At 40.4% G+C, this 21,254-nt stretch overlaps 1 long non-coding RNA gene across 1 annotated transcript in view; it reads left to right on the top strand.

Annotated features, from left to right (window-relative positions):
* The first annotated feature begins 627 nt into the window (after positions 1 to 627).
* The window catches only part of LOC146596543 (uncharacterized), a 230,489-nt gene continuing 209,862 nt past the window's right edge, over positions 628 to 21,254 (top strand). The window contains exon 1 of the long non-coding RNA XR_014895733.1: positions 628 to 661. This is a non-coding gene — a long non-coding RNA (uncharacterized LOC146596543). The remainder of the gene's footprint in view (positions 662 to 21,254) is intronic.

Below are 21,254 nucleotides of genomic sequence, written 5' to 3'. Positions count from 1 at the left end.
TTTGTTGAGTGATGGAGGGCACTCCGCGGTAACCTCGCTGAGCGGAGCCCAGGGCAGCTGGCAAGCTGTCCGTGGAAGGACACGGAGCCATGCGTGCAGCTCACCCGTAACTTGTGGGACCGCTTATGGACCGTTACTGCTGCTCGASTGGGGCGGAGGCAATGGGCCTCTCGAGTGATGAGGGAGCTTCCGCATGCGCGCTCTCCATGCTGTGTCCTGCAAAACGATGCCAAAAGCCAGCTGCTTACCTGTGTTGCACATTATTAACTGATCAATAAATTATGCATACTTGCACATTGTAACGCAAACCTAATTGTTTGTCTATAAGCATGTGCTGTTGACTGAAAATCCATCCGACTTTTAAGATGTATRAAACTTCAGATTTGACCAAGAAACCGAACAAACTTCAATACCTGTTTTGGATTAAGGAAAATAGTGCATTTCTATAAACATTCGGAGTATTCTTTTAATGTCTGATGTTCTGTGTAGGGCTGGCTGTTTCCAGGCATATTCACAAAGAAACTATTCATAAATAAGCTAATTCATGTAATGTAACACACTGTACTTTATAGCAAATTTAGCATTATRCTAGATTTATTTATTTGTTTGTTTACAGAGAAACCTACTGCAGCTGTCAGATGTCCATGATCTCCATCAAAAGGTAAGAACTACTTTGTTCAAGGTACCTGAATGATATCTGTCATTTCAATATAAATATTTTTTTTTTAAAGGGGGGAAGGGGAAGGAACAATGATATATAAACCCAAAATTTAATGAAAAGAACTCACATTATGGGTGAATTTCATGAATCATGTAAAGGTATGCATAAAAAATTGAATATGTACACTTTAGATCTCAGATTTGATAAATATTTCATTAGATTAAGAAATGCACTCTTGAAACTTACCTGTATATAAGACATAAGAATGTGTTATGGAGGTAACTAGGGTACTCTGTCAATTAACATGCTTATGTCTGTCTGTTTGTCACTTAAAAAAAAATCTTTGAAATTATTAGGCTTAAGGCGGCTGTATCTGTACAATTTAAAAATGTAAGCTTTTGAGTGAATAACTGCTGAGGTCACTAACTACTTGCATAAAATATACATGATAGGAGAGAAATATAGCTGTGGGATCTGCTAATACACATGCTTAAACTATAACCTTAATGYGCTAAGTTGTCATTATGGATATACACTTTGGGGCATAAGGCTTGATTCTGGCACTGAAATCAGAGCTAATACTACAACTGACTTCAGAGAAAGCAGAGGTAGTCCAATGCGTTGTACTTCTGACAGTCTTGCACTCAAGTCCRTAATGTGTCCGTTGCTCCAAGCTTTAGAAAATCCCACTCTCATGAATAAGCCTTTCTGGATCAGCCCCTTGCTCAGCCTTGTACTGGAGTTGTCCTTCTGACCTGCTGGCTGTCGGCATCCTGCTACCTATCCTGCCTTCTGTCGGGGCAGCGCTTTTGGAGATGGTTCCCTGTGGCGTTAGGTTGTTTTTGCTTTGGGTTTTATATAAAGGTGCTCCTTCTGGTGGAGTTTGAACCAATTGTTTCTCTTCAGTCTCTTCTTTATTGTGTGTTTTGATGGGAAGTTTCAATAACATATCGAATGTTTCTATGGACTTGATTTGCAAAGCCAACATGCCAATAACTGGTTCTRTTTCTTCAGATTTTATTGATGGTGCATTAGCAGATGGATATTTCTTTTGTTATATTCAATATCCAAGTGTGTGAAAGTGCTAGCAATTCATTAAATAGAAAAATTTCACATCTGAACAAACTGAGTGATGAATTAACAGAGTTATCAGCTGCTGGAACAGAGCAGTTCCATAATAATTCTTTAGAAGTAATGAAAAATAGTAAAGAACAAATATATTTCTATCACTTGAGAAAGAGAATGATTTGCCTGTTTTGGAATAGATGTTCCTGTTAACATTTCCTTCATCTATCTGCTTATCTGTTTTGTGTTGATATATTCTTTTTGGTTGAAGCCGTCTTTGGGTRTTGGTGGTAGAGGAAGATGGGTATTTTCAGTGGTGGTGGTCTTTAATAATATTAGCAGGGCATGGTGCTTTTTAAGGAAGACTAATGAGTTTCTAAGCTAATCTTACTGCCATTGGTAGAGTGTCTAACAGGAGAGACACATTTGCATGTGATATTATGTCAGAGTTCTTCTAGGGTAATTAATATCAGAATTTGGCTCTCAGATTCTTTGAGGGCTTTGTGGCTGTGCTTTGTATGCAAAATGCTTACGTGGTTGTGATTCTGTATGAATGTGACCAAGATCAGTCAGCATCTGCTCTAAAGAATTCAAAATCGTAATTGTATTGTGAATAGTAAGGCATAATCTGTATAGCTTCTTATACATCCTTCATAGCACGGCAAGCTTCTCTTGAGTATCTATTACCAGTTTATAATGCAGCAGATGTGCAGCATGCTTTCTGTGCTAATCCTTGCTGCTAAACAAGGTTGTTTCTCCCCCTGGTTCCAAGTAAAAATGCTTTAAAAAAAAAAAAAAAAAAAATCTGGTTCCCTTATGCACACTGTAACATCCAATATTGTTGAGTGTTCTGAGTTTTGAAGATGAAAGAAGCAGGCCATAAGTTATGGAGTTAGAGGACAATATAAACAAAATGACCTTTGGTATCATGCTTGCCATGTTCTGATGAATAAATTGAGTTCATGTTTAACATTCAGATAATATTCTGGGCAGAGCAAAACATTGCCACATTAAATGTTCAGATCAGAAATGTTCAGTGCAGACTAAATTAAGTTGGATCTTAGGACAGCAAATGTAAAATCAGTAACATGTGGCAATATTTGATTTAACAGAGAAATTTTTTTTTCTTTTTTCTTTCTTTTTTCTTTTCTCTCTCTGTCTTTTTTTTTTTTTAACTGTAAGTTTAAAAGTATAAAGATACACATGCCACAGTGCAGTGCCAGGAATGTTAACAGTTTTTGATCTCTCTCCTCAGATATTAATGTCTCCCCCCGCAACACACCCCTTGTTTGGCGTCTTAAGAGTTTTCATACCAATAAAGTTGCAGAGAACAGCAGTCTTTGCTTCTGTTTCTTAAGCTTGTTTTCTTAGTGTTGTGTGATCTATGCCCTGGAGAGGTCAATTTTAATCAGCCCCCAGGCACTGCTTAACATTTGGGGCCAAATTTTCAAAGAAGGCCTCAGCTGGATTTTGATTAGTGAGTGTATGATCGTTTCTTGCACTGCTGAGCCTCCTAAAYGCATGTATGTTTTTGTGTGCCAAAGTACAGTACTAAACTCTTTGAAGSGAAGATGCGGTCGTCCGTGCTCCTGACACGTGCGCTCTTTGTTTGCAAACTGGATAGTTGCACATCTGTGTGTATCCACCATTGATTACTGTTGCGCAGCTGCACCTGTATTTGATTGCAGGCACTAAATGGTRGGTATGGATTTGGAATTTGTTTCTGGGAATGCATCACCGTTTTCTGCAAGTCTAACATGCTTCTCAGTCATTTCTGGTTTGTCACTTCTGCAATCTGATCTTCTGGGAAGTATTATACTCTGTAGAAATCTTTGTTTTGCTGGTGTGGAAAGTAAAAAGTAAGTGCACTGCTAGTATTTTTAATAAAAGGCTTCTTGATTTAATGGGAGGGTTGAGTCACAGTAGAGGTGCGTAAATCCAGTCATCCCTGAAAAAGTCAACTTGTCAGTCAGACGTAGGCAGGGGAGCAGGAGGTTGCTGTAACTGTTGTGCACAAGCTGCTTTAGATGAAGATTTCTCACCATTAGCATTCCAATAGGAATGCCAAGCATAAGTGTAGAGAAATGCCTTTTGCAAGCCACAAATGTTAGTGCTAACATAGAGAATTGTGTCCAAAGTAGTAATGATTTGTTTAAGTATTGTAGAGCAGCAGTATCCACTACTTTGACACTACTCTGCATATACTTCACTGAGGTGAGGTGACTGCTGAAACACACATGACCAGTTATTATTTATGTGTGCCATTATGTTCTGAAAGATTTAAAATACTTTAGACAAGATCAGGACTCCCTTCCTCTTTTATGGAAGAGGAACTGGTGGCTGCCTGAAGGATAATTTCAACTGAATATATTGATGTTAGAGAAATATAGTCAATGCTATCCAAATACRAACCTCAGAATTAAGAGGTGAATTTTCAGCATTATCGTAACTCTGTCAAACTTGCACCATTGCCACCAGCTCAGATGTAGGTGGATTTTTTTGTGTTTTGGGAAATTCATTTGTTATTCTCCATGCAGAATTCCTAGACAATCCACTTAAGAAGCATGTTAGGATCCCAGGGCATTCTCGATGGAAACGAGGACTATTTTAGGTGTAGACATTTTGACGGGAGCAGTAAGGCCTCTTTCTTACAAAACTTTTCCTCTGCTTGTACTGTATGCAATGGGATCTGCTCCTGCTCCRCATGCCGGGAATAGGCAGCTGGATCACAGCCATTGGCTTCAGTGGGAGCAGAAACAGGCCTGTGCTGATTTTAAAAGTGGGCAGGGTGGAAGAGAGCAATCTGCTAGTAAAAGTTCATAACCATGCAATTATGGTATAGTGACTCTGCAAGCTGAAATTCATTGGCCAWTTCAGGCTCTCCAAGATATATACCAGCCTCTGAGAATTTCTGTATTTATGTTTAATTCTTTTCAGTCTTATTGATGGTTCAGCTTYTGGCAGGTCTAACTACAGCATGGAGCTTCAAAGAGTGCAAAGCCAAAAACTTTACTGAGTTGCCCAAGACTTCCTCTTGTATATGTTCATGCATATATGTGTGTGTGCAAATTCATATACATCCTGCAGAACATGCACTTTAGCTTTCTCAGTCCATTCATTTGAAAAATGCTGGTTTTGCACGAAAGAATGAAGAACATAAATGTTATGAGGAAAGGAAGATGCATAGCCACAAACATTGTAGCTACAAATTGCTCTCTGCCCCACTGTATTCCGGAAAATTTGGGGGACTGAAAATAATATGTGAAAAATTGCTGGTTTTGGAAAATGCAGAAGTAGGGCCCTATGTTCTAGGATAGATTACAATTTCTTTGTAAAGTGAAGTTAACTTTGAAAACTGTGTTTTCTGGTTKGTAATAAAAAAGGTCTTGAGTATACAGAGAAAATGAATTAGAATTCTCATAAATAAGAGCTAGAAAGGTTGTTGATCATGATTACTTTGTTCCTTCACCTTTGTCTTGTACAGCAGATACACTCTGAAATGCTACACTGGATGCTGTATTTCTTTAAGCTTCCTCAAGCTACATGGAGATCTTAAATTGTCTTTGAGACACAGAAAACCTTTGAGATCATGATGGGCCAGTTTGTTTTAAAATCCAAAGTGTAAACAGATATTTCAGAGTACCTTTTTTGGGGGGGATAATAAATTTTTTGTCATTTTTTTTTTAATGCTACTTATCCTTTGAGGTAGCTTGCACTGGGTTGGCAGAGGAATCAAAGGAAGCAGTTAATAGGTGCTTGCTTTTACTGCTTCAGTTGGACATCGTGGTATTCAAACTGCACCCGACCGATTGAATACCAGCRTATGTGGAGGTACCTGTCATTTAGGTTTACTGTGATGTTCATGTTTGTAGAAAGAGAATAAAAGACTGAAATGTTTCTGTCATGTTGTTGATGCTCAGTACCAAAACACAGCTCAGCTACAACAAAACTGTACTGGTAATGAAAAATGCCTACTGTACTACAGAAGGAAATTGTGTTTATTTTATAGACCTTAAAGTTATTCTGTCTGGTGTCTGAGACACCCCAAATTCTCAGTAATATTTTTTCATTGGTATTTGTGCTGACTCTCAAGCTCTAGCTTTGGTTCCAGAGAAGGAAGGCAGCATTCTTTCACTCAGACATTTGGGACATGTGCAGTAGAAAACAGTTCTTCTGACTTGAAGGGTARTGAAAAGTCTCCCAACACTGAAACAAAAACATGTAACTAGAAACATCTACAGCTTGTCACACTGAAAAGTAGGATAAATTTCAGAAAGGCGAAAGAACAAATGCTGAGCAACTTGGAATATGTATGAACTGACTTGTATGACTTGACTCAATGCTGGAAATATATTTGGTGACTTGATTTTGGTTTTGCTGCTTTGTTYGGTATTGTGTAAAGTTGCATTCTAGTGGACCATGATTTTGTGAGAAATTTAAGCGAATGAATATATTGGCTGAAACGTGACCATAGATTAGATTTTGTCATAGAAAACCTTCCCAGTAACAGAATTTCTGGCATTAGAATTCTTTGAAACTTTGACAGAGTAGGCTGGATCCCRTTAACTCGGGACCGTTAATAGCGGAGTCTCTTACAGTGAGACTTCGTTAGTAAGGGTAAGGACAACTCAAAGCTACCATTTGCTAGTACAGAGCCTTGAYGCTTACAAAGCAAGAATCTGTCTTTGCCCAGTGGTCTAACTGGCTGTACAGCAAGGCATGAAGCTCACAAGCCTTTCCAAGTCTTCTTCCAAAAGTCTTTCTCATAATTCCTCATTGGATATTGCCTCCAACATTTCAGTTGCCCTATTCCATGTTTTCTGGTGTGAAATTACGTTTTAAAATAATTACTGTTGTTACTGATTTTTTTCTGTTCTATGGTCTCATTGTCTGTTGTTCTGCTGCTGGCCAGGATTTTTTGGAGACACACCATCAGTGGCCAGATTCTGGCATAACCCTAAAGCAGGGATGAGCCTTTGTCTCTTCAGATTWGTTGACTTAAGTCCTGATGTCCCAGCATCTCAAGCACACTTCATTGCCTCCCTGAAGTACCTTCGCTGTCTTTAGGTGTGGAGCTGTTGCAGTACTGGAAAAAAGATTTTACCAATTAAAAACAACGACCAAAAAAAACCCCCCCAAAACCCCAGTTCAATCAGCTCCTGAAATTGTAGGTTGGTTATATTTGGCCAATGTAGGTGTAAGGATTAACTCTTAGAATTTACCGGCCTGAGCTCAGTCCCTTACAAACTTGATRTTGTCTCAGGGAAGGTATGTGCTCCCAGGTATATTTTGACAACCATGCTCCTCTTCTACCCCTACCCTCTTCCTTCCTAAGAGGATCTATAAGGGCACCTAAGGCCAAATCCCCATTTCCCTATTCCTAATGAGCCATGTTTGCTCAGTGGTTGAGATCCTTCCCATCTGGCTGAGTTGGCATCCTTAACCCCTTCTTTCACTATGAGGTTTTGCGCTATCAAGGAGAAAGACACTGAGGCCCTTGCTGTAAACAGAGAACTACGCTTACTTAATCAATYGCTAAGCTTTGTAAGACTATGCTATGTTTTCATAGAACAAATAAAAAGATGTAACATGAAGATGGTTGAGTGGTTTAGAAAGAAATGCAAACTGAAAAATGAACTTTACTGTAAGTGTCAAGCACTTTCAAGTATCATACTAATAAGAATCTCTGGTATATACTCTTTTGAGGAAAATATGATCAATARGTTTTGGAAAAATGTCTCTATTTGGGACTGAAATACTGCTTTTGATACTACTTTAGCTACTCTGTTCTTGTAATAAACCTACAACACTAAGAAAATTAGTAAAGATGATTCTACTGGGAAGTTCTCAGAGCTTTCCTCTCCCCATGCCTGATGAACGGATTGTCAGGCTTTCGAAGGATAGATTTGTGRTGTGCTTCTCCAGAAAGGCAAGATAGTAGTGTTAAAAAATACTAAACTGTGGGTAGGSAGGTTCTCATTTTCTCTGAAAAATCCCATCAGCCTCCTCCCAGCTAGCTCTGACCATCATACTGTAGATTTTTGCAGAAACGTAGACAGAAACATGCATGTTTGTGCTGGCATTTATCACGTAATCCAGCAAGTAGGTTTCTGGATGTGCAGGCCTCACCACTTTAAACGTTTCTCCATCTAGAAGACTTCTTCGATTGGTGATGGTTTTGATTCTATCTTTCTTTTCCATTTTCTGTTGATAGAAACCTTGCCCATGCTGAACCCATTAAAATAAATGGAGACTGAAGACGACTTCATAGATGCTTTTTTTGGTGATGATGCTGAAATGTTTTTCCCTTATCTGCCAAACTCTGCAGTAGATCATATTACCAAGTCAGCCATGAGCTCTGTAACAGGTGACCTGCTAAGCCCAAAGCYGTTGTAATAAAGCTGTCAAAATGTACAGCAAATTTGGACCCTCTACAAGCAGAATTTGAGAGCTGTCATCACACAGAAACCTTTGGTTCTGTAAGTCACATTCTATAATGTACAGTTCAATGAACAACATGTTAATGTTCTGTTTTCTAAATGTTGTTTTGACATTTAAATGTTCAAAACCATCTTGAGTTAATTAAATGTAGAAGCTTATAAGTGAATGGAGTGTGCTGACAACTCATCATCTAATTACCCATAATTAGGAGTAAAACAACATTAGCTAATAGAAATAATAAATAATTGTGATAGGGAAGAAAATTCAAATGTGCTGTCCAGCAGCACTGCAATTTTTCTCCCAAGCAGAATTCATACATGAAAGGCCAGAACATACTTTTATTTAATCACACTGTATATTCATAGGCATTTTTCACTAAATGTATTAGGCTAATAAGAACTGGTCTGAGAATAGAAAACACTAACTGATGTTTTAGGTTGATGAATTCCAGAAGTTGGGGAATGTTTGTTAGAACAAAATAATAAAGACAAAACAGATCAACAAGGGGTTTGCAGAGAGTGAAAGGTATTTTTGTATCATCTATTAATCTTGTCAACAGCATTAAAAGAGAAAGAAATCAAAGGAACTAAGAAGTCAATTTGGTTTGACTTTAATCGATGTTCCTTGGTGGCTGTTAGCTGAGAGATTTTAAACATGAAAAATCAAGCATGGGCAAGTTCAAGTTCACTTACCTTCAGGACAGTTGTGGAGATGATGTTTTAAGCCATTTTGCCTGCATGTTTATCACCAGCAGCAGTCTTTATTTACTTATGGAAATGTTAAATAAAAAACATCTGCTTCTTGATGACCTAGAAAATAGTGCTTTGCTGTAGTTAAAACCTAGTTTTCTTCTGTTTTAAGCGAGGAAAAGCTTCAAGTTTTCAGTGCTTTCTTCAGATCTGTGTTTAGAGAAGTGTTTGTCTTACCTCAGTCTGATGAGGTATTGACTCTCTGCAGGAGTAAGGAGTTTCAAGTTCATTACCCAAGTCATCARTGGCTGCTGCCAATCTTATTTGCAGTACTTAAACTATTTTTAAGAAATTATCTATCTATATTATCTGTAATAAGGAAATCAGCATTTGTTGTCACCTTTCTTATTGTGGTGTTTTGTTTTTTCAAGAAAAGGGAGAAGGAAGATTAGAAAGTATTCCAGCTTAAAAAAGCAACAACAGTCTTTTGTAATTACATTACTATTTCCTCTACAACTTCTCATTTTCCAATATCAATTTCTGGTTAAAGAAGTGATCCATAGATGCCTCCATGAATATTTACGTTTAGAGAATGAAGCAGGAGCATTTGTAAATCCTTACCCTCTTAATTAATGCCAGTCTTCAAGGTTGTGTTTCCCAGTGATTGATAATAAAAAGGTTTCAGTGTGGCATGGTATCCTTTGCAGCATGAATCATACAAGACCATAAAATTGTTAGCTACATCATTATGGCTGAATGTATTGTACTAAATGAGCACATACGAGAAAATGAAATGAATGTTTTATGTGTTCTCTCAGCTAGATTCAGACAGTGCACAAAATGTACCTCCCTGAACAAACCATATGCCTAAATGTGTTTTAAAGTTACATAATTAATTTGAGCTCACTTTTTACTGATTGAGCCCAACGAATTTAATTTCATGCGTCTTTATTCTATGTGGTGACTGGCTGAGAGCTTGATTTGACACTTGCATTCTTAGAGGTAGAGACGTGCATATTTTTCAGATTTCAGCATTATTTACACATGTGAGTATCTACATGGGCACTGATTTGGCAAGAAATTTTGAACTATAATTAATTTTAAAAAGTATACTCTCAATTGAAGTTTTTGTTTTTAAAACAAGCTAATTTTCTACAGAAAAGAATGAAGTTCAGTGTAGATAAGCTACAATRATGTGTCATAAGAGCTGTTGTCTCCATGTTGATGCTGTGCTCACAGGCACATTTAGTGACTAGGTCTAGAGAGGCATCTTGCAAGATGCTCTGGTTTTTTCCTCTCTAAATGACGAGACTCTGGGACTTGGGAGATGTAGTCTAGGTGGAAAGGTGTATTTGTAGAAGAACATGCRTAGTGCAAGTAATTTGATGTATGTTTTCTATAAAATGTATCAGTGTCAGAGAACCAAGGGTAGTCGTAGTGCCTTTTAGAGTACCTTCCTTGGCATCTGAATTTCTCCTTGGGATATGGACAATATAAATAGGAATAAATGTGCTATAATAAGTGAAGCGATTTATGTAATTGGAAAACCACCCGGAATCATCTTCCTTAGTGCTAATGGTTGATCAGATAAAGATCAAAGTGCATGTTTCTTACAAACGTGTCTCTATGAAAAGCATGGCTTTGCTGATCCAAAATTGCTCTAATATTAGATACCTGTTTTCTCTTGTTGCCCTTTTCTTCACTTCAATGATCGTATGACTTTTTGACCTTAAGGTGCCGAGAACTGGATTCCTAACTTTTTTTTTGGTGATTAGGTCAAAACTTTTCAGTGTGCTAAAACAGATGAAGGCTTGTGTGAGGGTTTTAKTCACCTTCCTCATGGAATTGTAGAGGTAGATCTAGTGAGCAGATCAAGGTGGTGGTAGCTGAGCCCATCGTGTTGCCAGATCTTTAGAGCCAGTCCCACAAAACCTGCAGCACGCACAACGTGAAGCCTCTGCAGGCTTGAAGGGTCTGCTCTTGAGACAGAGGGTCTGAGGACTCTAGAGCTGAACCCTATAGACAGGCTGCAAGAGAACTACCTGAATCATGAGTTAGAGTATGACAGCTGTAATCCTTCCTTGGAATTAACGCCAGGCTATATACACTAAGCGAAAAGTAATTCTGGTGTGACGTTTTAATRCCGGCCTCTATCTGCCATCAGTCACCTTTGCATGCTGACCAGCAGCGCACCCTGACTGCCATACGCTGTTTTGTCCAAGTAGGAAACGTCGATGTGTAGAAAGAATGGCGGGTTTTTGTGCTATGCTTTCCCAGGAAACAAAATCCACAGAAGTCTGAATGACTGGAGAAGGGACATCCATACTCAGAATAAGCCTCCCGAATTAGTTTTCCTAATGTACCACGCTTGGCTTGTCATCAAYATGGGTGCTGTGTTGAATATTGCTATTAATATTCCCTCGGAGCCTATGGAAACAGTTGTTACAAAAATCACTCAGATTACTTTCTTGACCTGTTAATTAAGTTTCACTGTTTACCTATGGAGTATGCTGGGGTTTACTCAGTGCTGAGAGGACCCACAGGTTTGGATCCCCCCCTTCCCAATTACCGTGACTTAAAACCTTCTTAATCCTGAAAGGATTGATGAATAAAGAACTGGAGAATTATACTGGAGATTTTATTTTTGCAGTGTAATCCYATCTGCTATAGCAGAATCCTCTGGATAGAAATTGTTAACTTCCTGTTACTGTAAATGGTTTTTAATAACGTCTTGTGTATCATTGTTCCTAGTTTTCACTTGGTAGMCAGCAATTTATAATTAGAACATTAGCAAAAACTGTACAATATTAATTCCCTTGTATTTGCCTTGAATTTGCAAGGAGCAGATTAGTACAGAAACTGCTTGTCCCTTTAAAACAGAGAGAGAATTTAATTACCGTGTCATTTTCTTTCTTCTGCGAGTTTTGTTTTGCCAAACAGAGAGGCAGAGGAGACCAAGACCTGTTAGGGTTTTCTGAAGAAAGGCAGTCTGTGGATGAATACAGGTTTTCTGAAKTGCAGTAAAAATACAGGCATGACTAGACTGGTACAGGATGCTGTAAATGGAGATGGGAGGGTGTCCCCCCCCCCCCTCCGAAACCACTTAATTCTTGGCAAGCTTGCTGATTTGTTTGTCAAATTAAAACAAAGAAACTCCCGGAGGAGAAGTCTATTAAAACAATCGTCAGGAAAAAGCGCAAACTTTGGACGCACAAGGTCACTTGAGGAGAGATTTGTCGGCCGGAGAACTCGGCTGTTTCTCCAGCTGTGTCCGTCCAGCGCCGCGCCTCGCGTCTGCCTCCCTGCTGGGCTTCCCGGCCCGCTGCAGCGGCGGAGCTGGAGGCGCCAGAGCGTTCGTTGCTCGTGACCTCAGGGAAGCGTTCCTGAGTAAGGAACTCCCCGGGCACGATCCTGAGGGAGGGGGAATCTGGCGGTTAGGGCGGGCGCTGTGATAACCCCGTGAGGCTTTCGGAGGGCTCGGAAAACCGTGTGGCGTGTCMGAGCGGTCGCTGGTTGTCTCTGCCGGCAGAGGGGGAAACCCTTCTCCTTGGGGGGAGGAAGGGGCACTAAGGGGCGGTGATGTTAAACCAGAATTAAAGAAGAAGAAGAAGAAAAACTTTTCCTGTAGGAAGCACTTTTAGGAATGCCCGCAATGTTTGTGTGCCATTAATATTAATTGTTTTTGCTTCCCAGCTGGGAAGGAGGAAAATGCCAAGAATTTTCCTGGGCAATTGCCAGGGTGCCAAAGGACCTGGTTTGGTTCCCGCTCCTCCCGGCGCTGCCTCTGCTCTTTGGCCTCTCCCAGTTTTACCTGTGGGAGAGGCAGTGAATTTTCATCCGTACCGGGCTGGAAGAGAGAAGGGGGGAGCAGAGGAGCGCGCTGCCGGAGGGCTGCGGGCGCCGTGCAGCCCAGCCTGGGACCGGCCGCGGCTGCCCCGCTGCCCGCCTCCGAGACGGGCCGGTCGCGCACGTGCACGGTGTGCACACCTACAGTAACGTTTCCTTAGCGCACTCCCTCRCTTCCATGAGTTTTTCCAGGAATTTCCAAAGGGAAAAGTGACTGCTTTCCGTTTAACAGCGCTAGATGAACCTTTTTCTTGCCAGAACTTGTCCGTTTGCTTTTGGGACGCGAGCGAGCTGTTGGCACGCGTAGCGYCGGGTGGCGGGCGCTCGTGTGACTTAGCGGCGCGGCGCGTGAAGGCCCATCCCTGCTGGCGCCCGCGAGCGCGCTGTGCGTTTTGAAGTGAGACGTGCAAGTCTTCATCCCTGGCCTGGCCTTGGGGTAGTAAAGCCTAAATTAAACTAACTTGGAATTTGGCAAGCTTCCAGGCACTTCCCTTTGCSTTACTACATTCCTTGCATACTTTTTGGTTTTGCCTTGCACATTTTTAATGCTTAAAAAGAGGGGAAGTGTTTTTGCCGCTGTCATGTAGAGGTGCCTTTTACAAAGTGACTTATGTTTTTCTAGGGATGCTCTCAGAGAGACCAATTGAATTAAGTGAAGGAGAGATTCTRTTCTCTGAAGACAAGATTGTCATTTGAAAATTAAGGAATTTATTCCTTGCTTAATACATGAACAGAATTCCCAGCAACAGTAATGGAAATTGTGCACATAAAGAAAGAAAATTAGAGTGCTACTTAGCTGTAACAGTATTGTTTCCAATATRTTCACAGAGAATTCATGGTGTTTGATAGCCAGCTACGCAAACCTTCAGTTATGTTTAGGGCTGTGCATTTTTAATGCATATTAAATCATAGTAATGTACTTCTTAACTTTTATTTGTCCTTTTTTATTTTTAAGGAAGACTTGCCATACTATTGTGAAGCCYGTAATCCAGCGCGTGACCTAACTGAGCAGAGGCACGGGCCGGGCGGGAGCCCCGAGGCTGCTGCCCGCGGGGCCRGCTTGTCGCCAGCCGCTTGGGTCTGCTGGAAGTGCAGGGCTTTGCTGTCGTGCTGTAGCGCGGGGCCCAAGGCAGCTGCCGGTTTTCTGCTCCTAGCACTAGACTATACAGCGTAAGGCCCGTTTTTGTTAACTCGTATATAATTCAGAGTCTCGCTGTATCTGGTGATGATCCTAGGGCCTAGATCTTGGAGTGATGTGAATATGACAGTTCCAGTTTCTTTTTCCCTTTTTAAAGGGAAGGCAGGGGGAGAGGAGTAAAATGACCATTTYTAAGTGTCCTTACTCTGGTGCAGACATAACATCGGAGAGCAGAAGGATATTCCCCTTGAGATAATTCCTCTAATTTAAGTGTTCAGATCTTTACTCAGTAGTAATATAAAGGTAGAAATAAAGTTCTTTACGATTTTTTTTTGCATCCCTATGGGCAGTGAGGGGTTCTAATTACATGAAAACCATAGTATTGACTATGTAATAGCTTCTCTCTGCCTGCATCGCTGCTGTACATAGAAAGCTGAAACGTCTCAAATATTGCAGTGGGAATAAGCTGTTCTTTGAAGGATCATCCAAGATTTTCTAACTCTGACCAGCACAGAAGTTTTATGAGGACGACTGTATTTTTTTCAAGGTAATTTGTCTGCTGCTATGTTCTGAGTTGCCAGCAGARTGAATACCATTGCAGTACTTTCTTAACAGGAATGCTGTGTGCCAAGGGYTTTAAAGTGTTTTATTTTAATGTCACAGATGATTAAATGCTTTAGTGTGACTGACAAGCTTTAGTAAATTCGTACAAATTAGATATAGTAGCTCTTAGTAAAATAGATTTTCTAAACCTGTTTTGTGTGAGAAGAGAACAAGTAGCTAATGATAGTAAAATACATTAAGATGCTGGCAAATAAAAAAAAGCTCCTTGCAGCTTAGCAGTAGCTACATGACAGAGCCCTGCGAGATGCTGAGGTTGAAGGCATTACAGGCTCAACAGAAACACCTAGAGGTTGTGGCACAGTGWTTTTTATTGCTGGGCAGGCCAGGCTGATACTTCCTCAAGCTCAGACTCTCCTCCAACTTTGTGAGCAGGAGCAAAGGCGTTGTCCTACTCTCATGTGGTCGCTTTGAGGGTGATGGTGCCCTTGGAGATATCAGCTCTCAAYCATCTTAGTGTCCAGACCGCTTTAAAAAAGTGTTAGTAGGACACAGTAAAACATCTCTGTTGGTGCTCTTTAGTGTATTAAATTAGGTGAACATACCTAACCTTCATACCATACCTTCAGTTACCCAACTGAAGACCCAAGAAGGAAAGGGTCCATTAAAGGCCCAGATAAAGCTTTGGGGGTATGATTTTTTGGGGGGAAAAACAAGTGAACAGAAATACCTCTGCACTAACAACAAAGGCTGTGGAGATGCTTAGATACCCTGGTACTAAGTACTTTTCAGTTAACAAGGCTGAATGCATATGCTCTGCTTGGTAAATACCTGAAGCATAGGTGGCTTCAGGTTTTCTTAGTTCCTAACTGACCAGTTGAGAAAGAATCACAGACACTTGCCAGCTTTCAGGAACCTGAAGCCAACTTCTGGCCTGTGTGCACAGCTMTGTATGTTTCTCTACAGGAAAAGAGATGGTGCAGGAGACTTGCTGCCATGATCCTGAGTTGGTTTAATATGGTTGTATTTGCATATGTGTGTTTGAAGGTGTATTTAGGATTATTGATTTTGASATTGTGACACAGAAACTGGTGGAGCAGCTAGAGGAAAATCATCTGTGTTAACGGACAGTTGGCAAATAAGAAGAGGGTAGASCTAAAATCTAAATAAGCAAAGAGAAATAAGCATTGAAACTATATATAGCTTTATGTTCATTGGATAAAGTGYATAAATGAGCATCAGGGGCAGAATTGCCTGTGTACAGCTGCTGAGCTGGAARGTTGTGCTGCCTTTTGTGCCCTCCTGTTCCCTCTCATCCACGAGCTCCTCCAAGGCTCCGTTCTGCAAAACCGTACGGCTGCAGCCAAGGGGTGCTSATGGCCCCATCCCAGCCTGCCGTGTCGCCTCCAGCCACGGCAGCCCTGCAAACCGAGCRCAGGGGGCTTAAACCCTTCCAGGCCGCAAAGGTGTCTCATTTACTCTTTCCCTTGGAGCTGAACCTCGTAGCTGGGTACTGCACAAGCTGAGTATGGCTTAGGGGGATGGACGGAGGGGCTGCTTCAGCTGAATGGGTGTTTTTGTAGGAAAGGCATTCAGTTAATCATGTTGTCTTTGTACCAATGTGTAATTCTTGGTGTCTAAAAGGCTCCTCGTGTAGGAAATTTTTTATTAGGTGTTTGCACTACATCCCGTCTTAACAGTGTTCCCATCTGCAGTCACAGTTGTAGTACCAGTAACAACATATGGCAGGAATATTTGGGGTCTGAAAACTAATAACAACAGTTATCATTGTATGTTTATATGTTATGGTAATGTCAGTCATTTAGATTGGCTTTCAAAGATAAGTTTTTTTCCTTAAAAATAGCTTATACTTTTAAAGAAGCATTTTAGAGTTAGTCTCTGAATCTCCGTTCAGGTTGAAAGCAAGGGAGYGCATTTTATCATTAAATTATAATCTAATAAGAAGAATAGAGGATCCTTAAGAAAAAGGTATTATTAACAACATTGTCTTTTTGATCTGTGGAAGGATAAGTGTCCTCTAGTGGAGATACTACCCTACTCTTCTTCTCTTATAAACCTTTGTTCTCTTCTGATGCATATTAAGCACCAGATGAAAAATTCTGTTTGTCTGTGGTCTAACAATGAAATACCTTGTAGGAAATGAAAAGGTCAAGCTTTCCCTGTCAGTGATTTATTATAAACAGTGCCTCCTTCTTTTATTTCCTGATACTTTGCATTTGGATTAGTGATGATACATCACCAGCTGCTAGATAAAATATGAAGTTGGGAAACTATGGTCAAACATTTCTGCTGAGGAATGACCCTGTAATCAGCTCCCAGCACACACAGGTCTCACTTGATTTATCAACCCAAACCTGGGAATCTGAAAAGGGATGAATTAGTTTAAAGATATCTAAGGGATAATAGCTAAAGCCAAAAGCACTGTAGGAAAACCGTTTGTCACTGGCTTGCCCTGCCCTCCTTAATTGCAGAAAAATTGAGAGTGGGTACGTTAGGCACCTGATATRAATCATTGGTCAAGTAACCGGCGATGTATCAAGTGGGGGAGTAGCAGGTCTTTTCCTTTTGCTCTCTGCAGGCAGGACGCTTACAGTTTTAACACTAAGARGCTGTTGGGCCAATGTCATTGAATATGCTTCTGTTTCCGTGATGATTTCGCCTTGGCTTTCTGTRTGACTTTGTGCATTTTGTTGTTTGTTCTAACTTCCAATATTGTGGTATTTCAGATGTCATTTTCTATAGATTTGCATTTGGAGACTATTTATGCAATTTTTTTTATTGAGCTGAGGATGTAACAAAAAAGAAAWATGCGATTGCCCAATGTATGTTGTAAATACTTATTGCAGTACATAGTTGAAAGCTTAGTGCTTGTGGGAGCAGTGTTACCAAATGAAATAAAGATCTGCACCTCACATTCACAGTCTTTGTATTCTCCGCTTCTTAAGTCCATTTACCACCCCAATAGACGTATGTGCTTAACTTTACCAGTTTTACATAYAGGTTAGATAGAGCTTAATGGTATGTGATTTCCAACATCATGTCTGTGGTCTAYGAAATTAAGCGTGCATGCATTCAAATTTTCAGGATTGTGGAAGCTATGCTCAGACTCTTGCCTTCCAGTGCACATCAGGGAACAATTAGAAATTAATTCAGTCCATGTAATCTGTACATTTGAAAAAGCTATGAGAGAGAATAAAAACACATTTCTTTTTCTCAATCCAGCTAYGGTTATGAGGCTTTTGAGAGAGATGGTCCAACGAACGTGTAACGGTACTTCCCTATGCCTTATTCTTATTCCATGTGGCTATGCCTCTGTTTCCATTTCCCTGTGTAATACAACTTTGCAAAAAAATAATAATAATGATAAAAAAAATTGCAGCTGAAGTAAAAATCCAGTTGACTACTGCTCTGTTTGCTCATTTGCCACTTAGATAACATGGTAGCAAGCATGGYGGGAAAGTTGTTGTTATCCTGTAAACACATTGGTGTACTTGCCAAATGTCTTCAAACAAGCAGGTAGGAGGGCACACAGAATCATGTAGGATGGAGGGAGCCTCTGGCGGTCACCGCCCTTATACTGTTGTTGTTTTTTTATTCTTAAATTTCATTTTTCCAGTTAAAGATTGGATGTGCTTAAGGACATTGACTATGGATTAAAATGTATTTAGAATAGGGCTCCAGTGAATAAATCATTAAAAATATTACTTGTTCAATGTAAGTGCAATTTTTCAAGGCTAAGTTATGTTAACAGAATTTATTATTAAATTGTGTTGTAATTCTTTTAAGCTAATGCATGAAAATGACCTCAAAATCAGATCAAATCTAGTTAAGAAGGTGATTATCTAGGTCCYGAATGTCTTTTATCTAGAAGCCCTAAAAGGAAGAATGGGACTTTAGGCCGTGTAGAGAATGTGGACAGTGTAATTTTAACCACAAGAGGATCAGTAAAAGAAGAGAGGAAAAACCAACAATAGCRAGCACTTGTGCATGTTAAATGACTCTTACCCAACAGTATTAGCATATGTTTTATGGTGTGTTGAGCACCTACTCATTTCTCTTCAGGAAGATAAGCACTAATGCAAATCACTACACCAGGATGAGACTCTCTTAAGACTGAATCATGAGGGAACTGTGAAATTTTTGGCTGAAAACACCTGTCTGCATGCTGTAAAGCATAATAGAATTTGATTTCCCAAAACGTGTTTCCTACTCAAGGTGTCCCGAGCCACTCTGCGGATGAACGTGTTAAATGCTGGAGAAGCGGCGGCCGCGTAGGTGAACGTGGTGCCTGCTGTCTCCTCGGTGGTGGCTCACACGCAGCTGCGGACAATGGAAGCAGGTTTTCTCTTCTATTACTGCGGGTCACCCAGGTTGGCCCCTGTTCTTTTTGAAAAGCACTCTGGGATTTCTAATTTCCACCTGGATGATCACCAGAGACAGACAGAAAGGGCCGCAGTTTAATGCTTCACCGAAAGGATGGCTGAATGATTGCTGGATGATTAATGGCTGCGCGGCGCTGAGAGATGACAGCCTGCTATAATGGAGATAGCGAACATGTAATTTTCTGCATACTGCAGTTTCACAGCCTCAGCGTTCCCACAGATTGGGCATTTCATGTGGGTAAAAGGCACAACAGCAAAGACATGGTTTCTGGTTGGAGCTTGTCCCCTGCTCGCCAGAGAGCAATGCATGCGGTAAGATGTGCTGCGCTCTGCCTGCGCTGGCTTGGGGCTGCAAACTGCTGCTGCTGTAGAGGCGCTTCGAGGGGCTGGTGGCCTAAAAGTAAATCTAGGAGTCAGATTTAAGTGAGAAAGGTGTGTTTTAACATGCGTTTGAGTTTTTGGTTGTCAGACRTTGTGGCATGTAGGGCATTATCCAACAGAGCGGAGCAAGAGTCCACACGGACCAAAGTCGTAAGTTCACGTATGTGAACGCTACTGCAAAAAGTGTCCTGTGAATGAGAATATAGAAATAACACCTATTGGTTGGGGGACTCTTCACTGTTTGTGCCATTTTCACAATTACTAGCACCTGTGCCCTGCTGGATCACCCAGCAGGACAAGCATGCTCTGGGTCGGGCACGAGCACATGATCCCCTTTTTGGTTGAATTAGCCAAAGCACGCTATGTGAGCTTTGCCCTAGCTTTGGGCTTCTGTGCAGGCTGTCGACGGGCACGTGGTACTTGATCTGACATATAAAGTCTGAGTGGTACAGCCAGATCATGCCTGATCCAGTATGCAGTTTGCTGGTACAAAATTAACCCATCAAAATTTTTGATCAAATTCAGGCTGGCAGAGTGAGTCTATACCAGATCTGTGCTTTGTCATGTGGCTGCATCATTTTTGAGCTGGTATTAGAAGTCTTTAAAGGAAGCTTTGCAGTGTTGATTGATCATGGTTTTAGCAACATTTCTGCAATTTTGAAACATTTTGGTTAAAAGTGTTTGAGTAGAACTGAATCTTTATTAGAAAATCAAGTTTTTATCCATACTGTTTTTTATAGAAAATGTTTGCCTTAAATTATCTTCCGTTTTTCACACAATTTCAAAACTGTTGAAAAACATAGGAGTGTTTAGGTTTGTTTCTCTATGAGAAGCCAAGATTTCCAACAAACATGTACAAAAATGAAAGTGAAATAAGCTTGGTATTTATGTAGCTTCATACACTGATTAGTGGTGGTTTTTAGCATAGCACAAAGTAGTGAAGCATTCGTTTTATTCCATTTATCAAAAGAAGAGATCTTGGTATTTACAAACTACATTTTTTCTTACAAGTGTTTTTGGTAATTTGTAGCAGCTTGCTTCATATAAGGACCAAAATAGGTATGTTRTGCTATTTTTGTGCAAGCTGTGTTTTAAACTTGAACAAAACATAGGTATTTATGATTTAAGAGAATTTTCTGACTTGTTTTTCTTTTATATCTTCTACTTAAGCATCTTTACTGACTAATAGCATCTGACTTATTTTCATTTAATTCAAAAGATTGCAAAGCTCTTTGTATGCTTAATGGTATATTCTCAGGTTGCTACACTGTAGTGAAGCCTCCYAGCTTGTCTGTTCAGACAAACGAAAGCTTGGGACAAGAAACAAAGCCTACAACATGCATTAAGACTGCAGCAATAATTCAGGTCAGTAGAATGGAAAGTTGTACTGTGGCTGAGTCTCCAGGGTTAATATCCCAAATATTCCTGGAGTGGTAGAAGGCATATCAGGTCTTTTATATAGCAGCATACTGCCACCTAACATCACATAAAGAATAAATTCAGTTTGTCTTCACTGAAGATCCAGTCAGGAATCCTGACTATCCACCATAACTATGTAAACTTATTTGCTTGGGATCATAAGTGAGTATTACTTCCATGTGGCCTGGAACCAAGGGCACCGTTGTGATGTGGTGATGATCCCCATCTTCCYGGGGATGGACAAATTCTCCTGAAGTTGATGCAGGTGTCTCGGGATGAATCTTCGCTCCTCCTTCCTCCCCATGCTTGCCCATGCACATGGTCAGGACGGAGGTGAAGTGGGCACTGCGAGCCCGGGACGCATGCTTGGTTTGGGACGCAGTTGCACACCAGCCGAAGAGATTCTTGTCTGTCTCAAGTTATACTCTGTCTTGAATCTGGTAGCTGAGATAGTGGTGTGATCATTTCCTATCTTGTTGCAGTCCCAATGATGTTTATTGGTTTATGTAGTTCAAGAAATAGATCTTTTGGTGAGGTACCTTGTCCTTACAGAAATGGAATGGGATCTGCTTGTGCAAACAGCTTAACTACAGYGGTAAGACAGCAGAGGATAGCAATCTTTAAAGTATAACCTAAAGAAGAATTAAGTG

The sequence above is a fragment of the Rhea americana genome, unplaced genomic scaffold (genome assembly GCF_003343005.1).
Source record: "Rhea americana isolate MKP2758 unplaced genomic scaffold, rheAme1 scaffold_20, whole genome shotgun sequence".
In the NCBI taxonomy this organism is placed as follows: domain Eukaryota; kingdom Metazoa; phylum Chordata; class Aves; order Rheiformes; family Rheidae; genus Rhea; species Rhea americana.
This window is presented reverse-complemented; position numbering and strand designations above follow the sequence as displayed.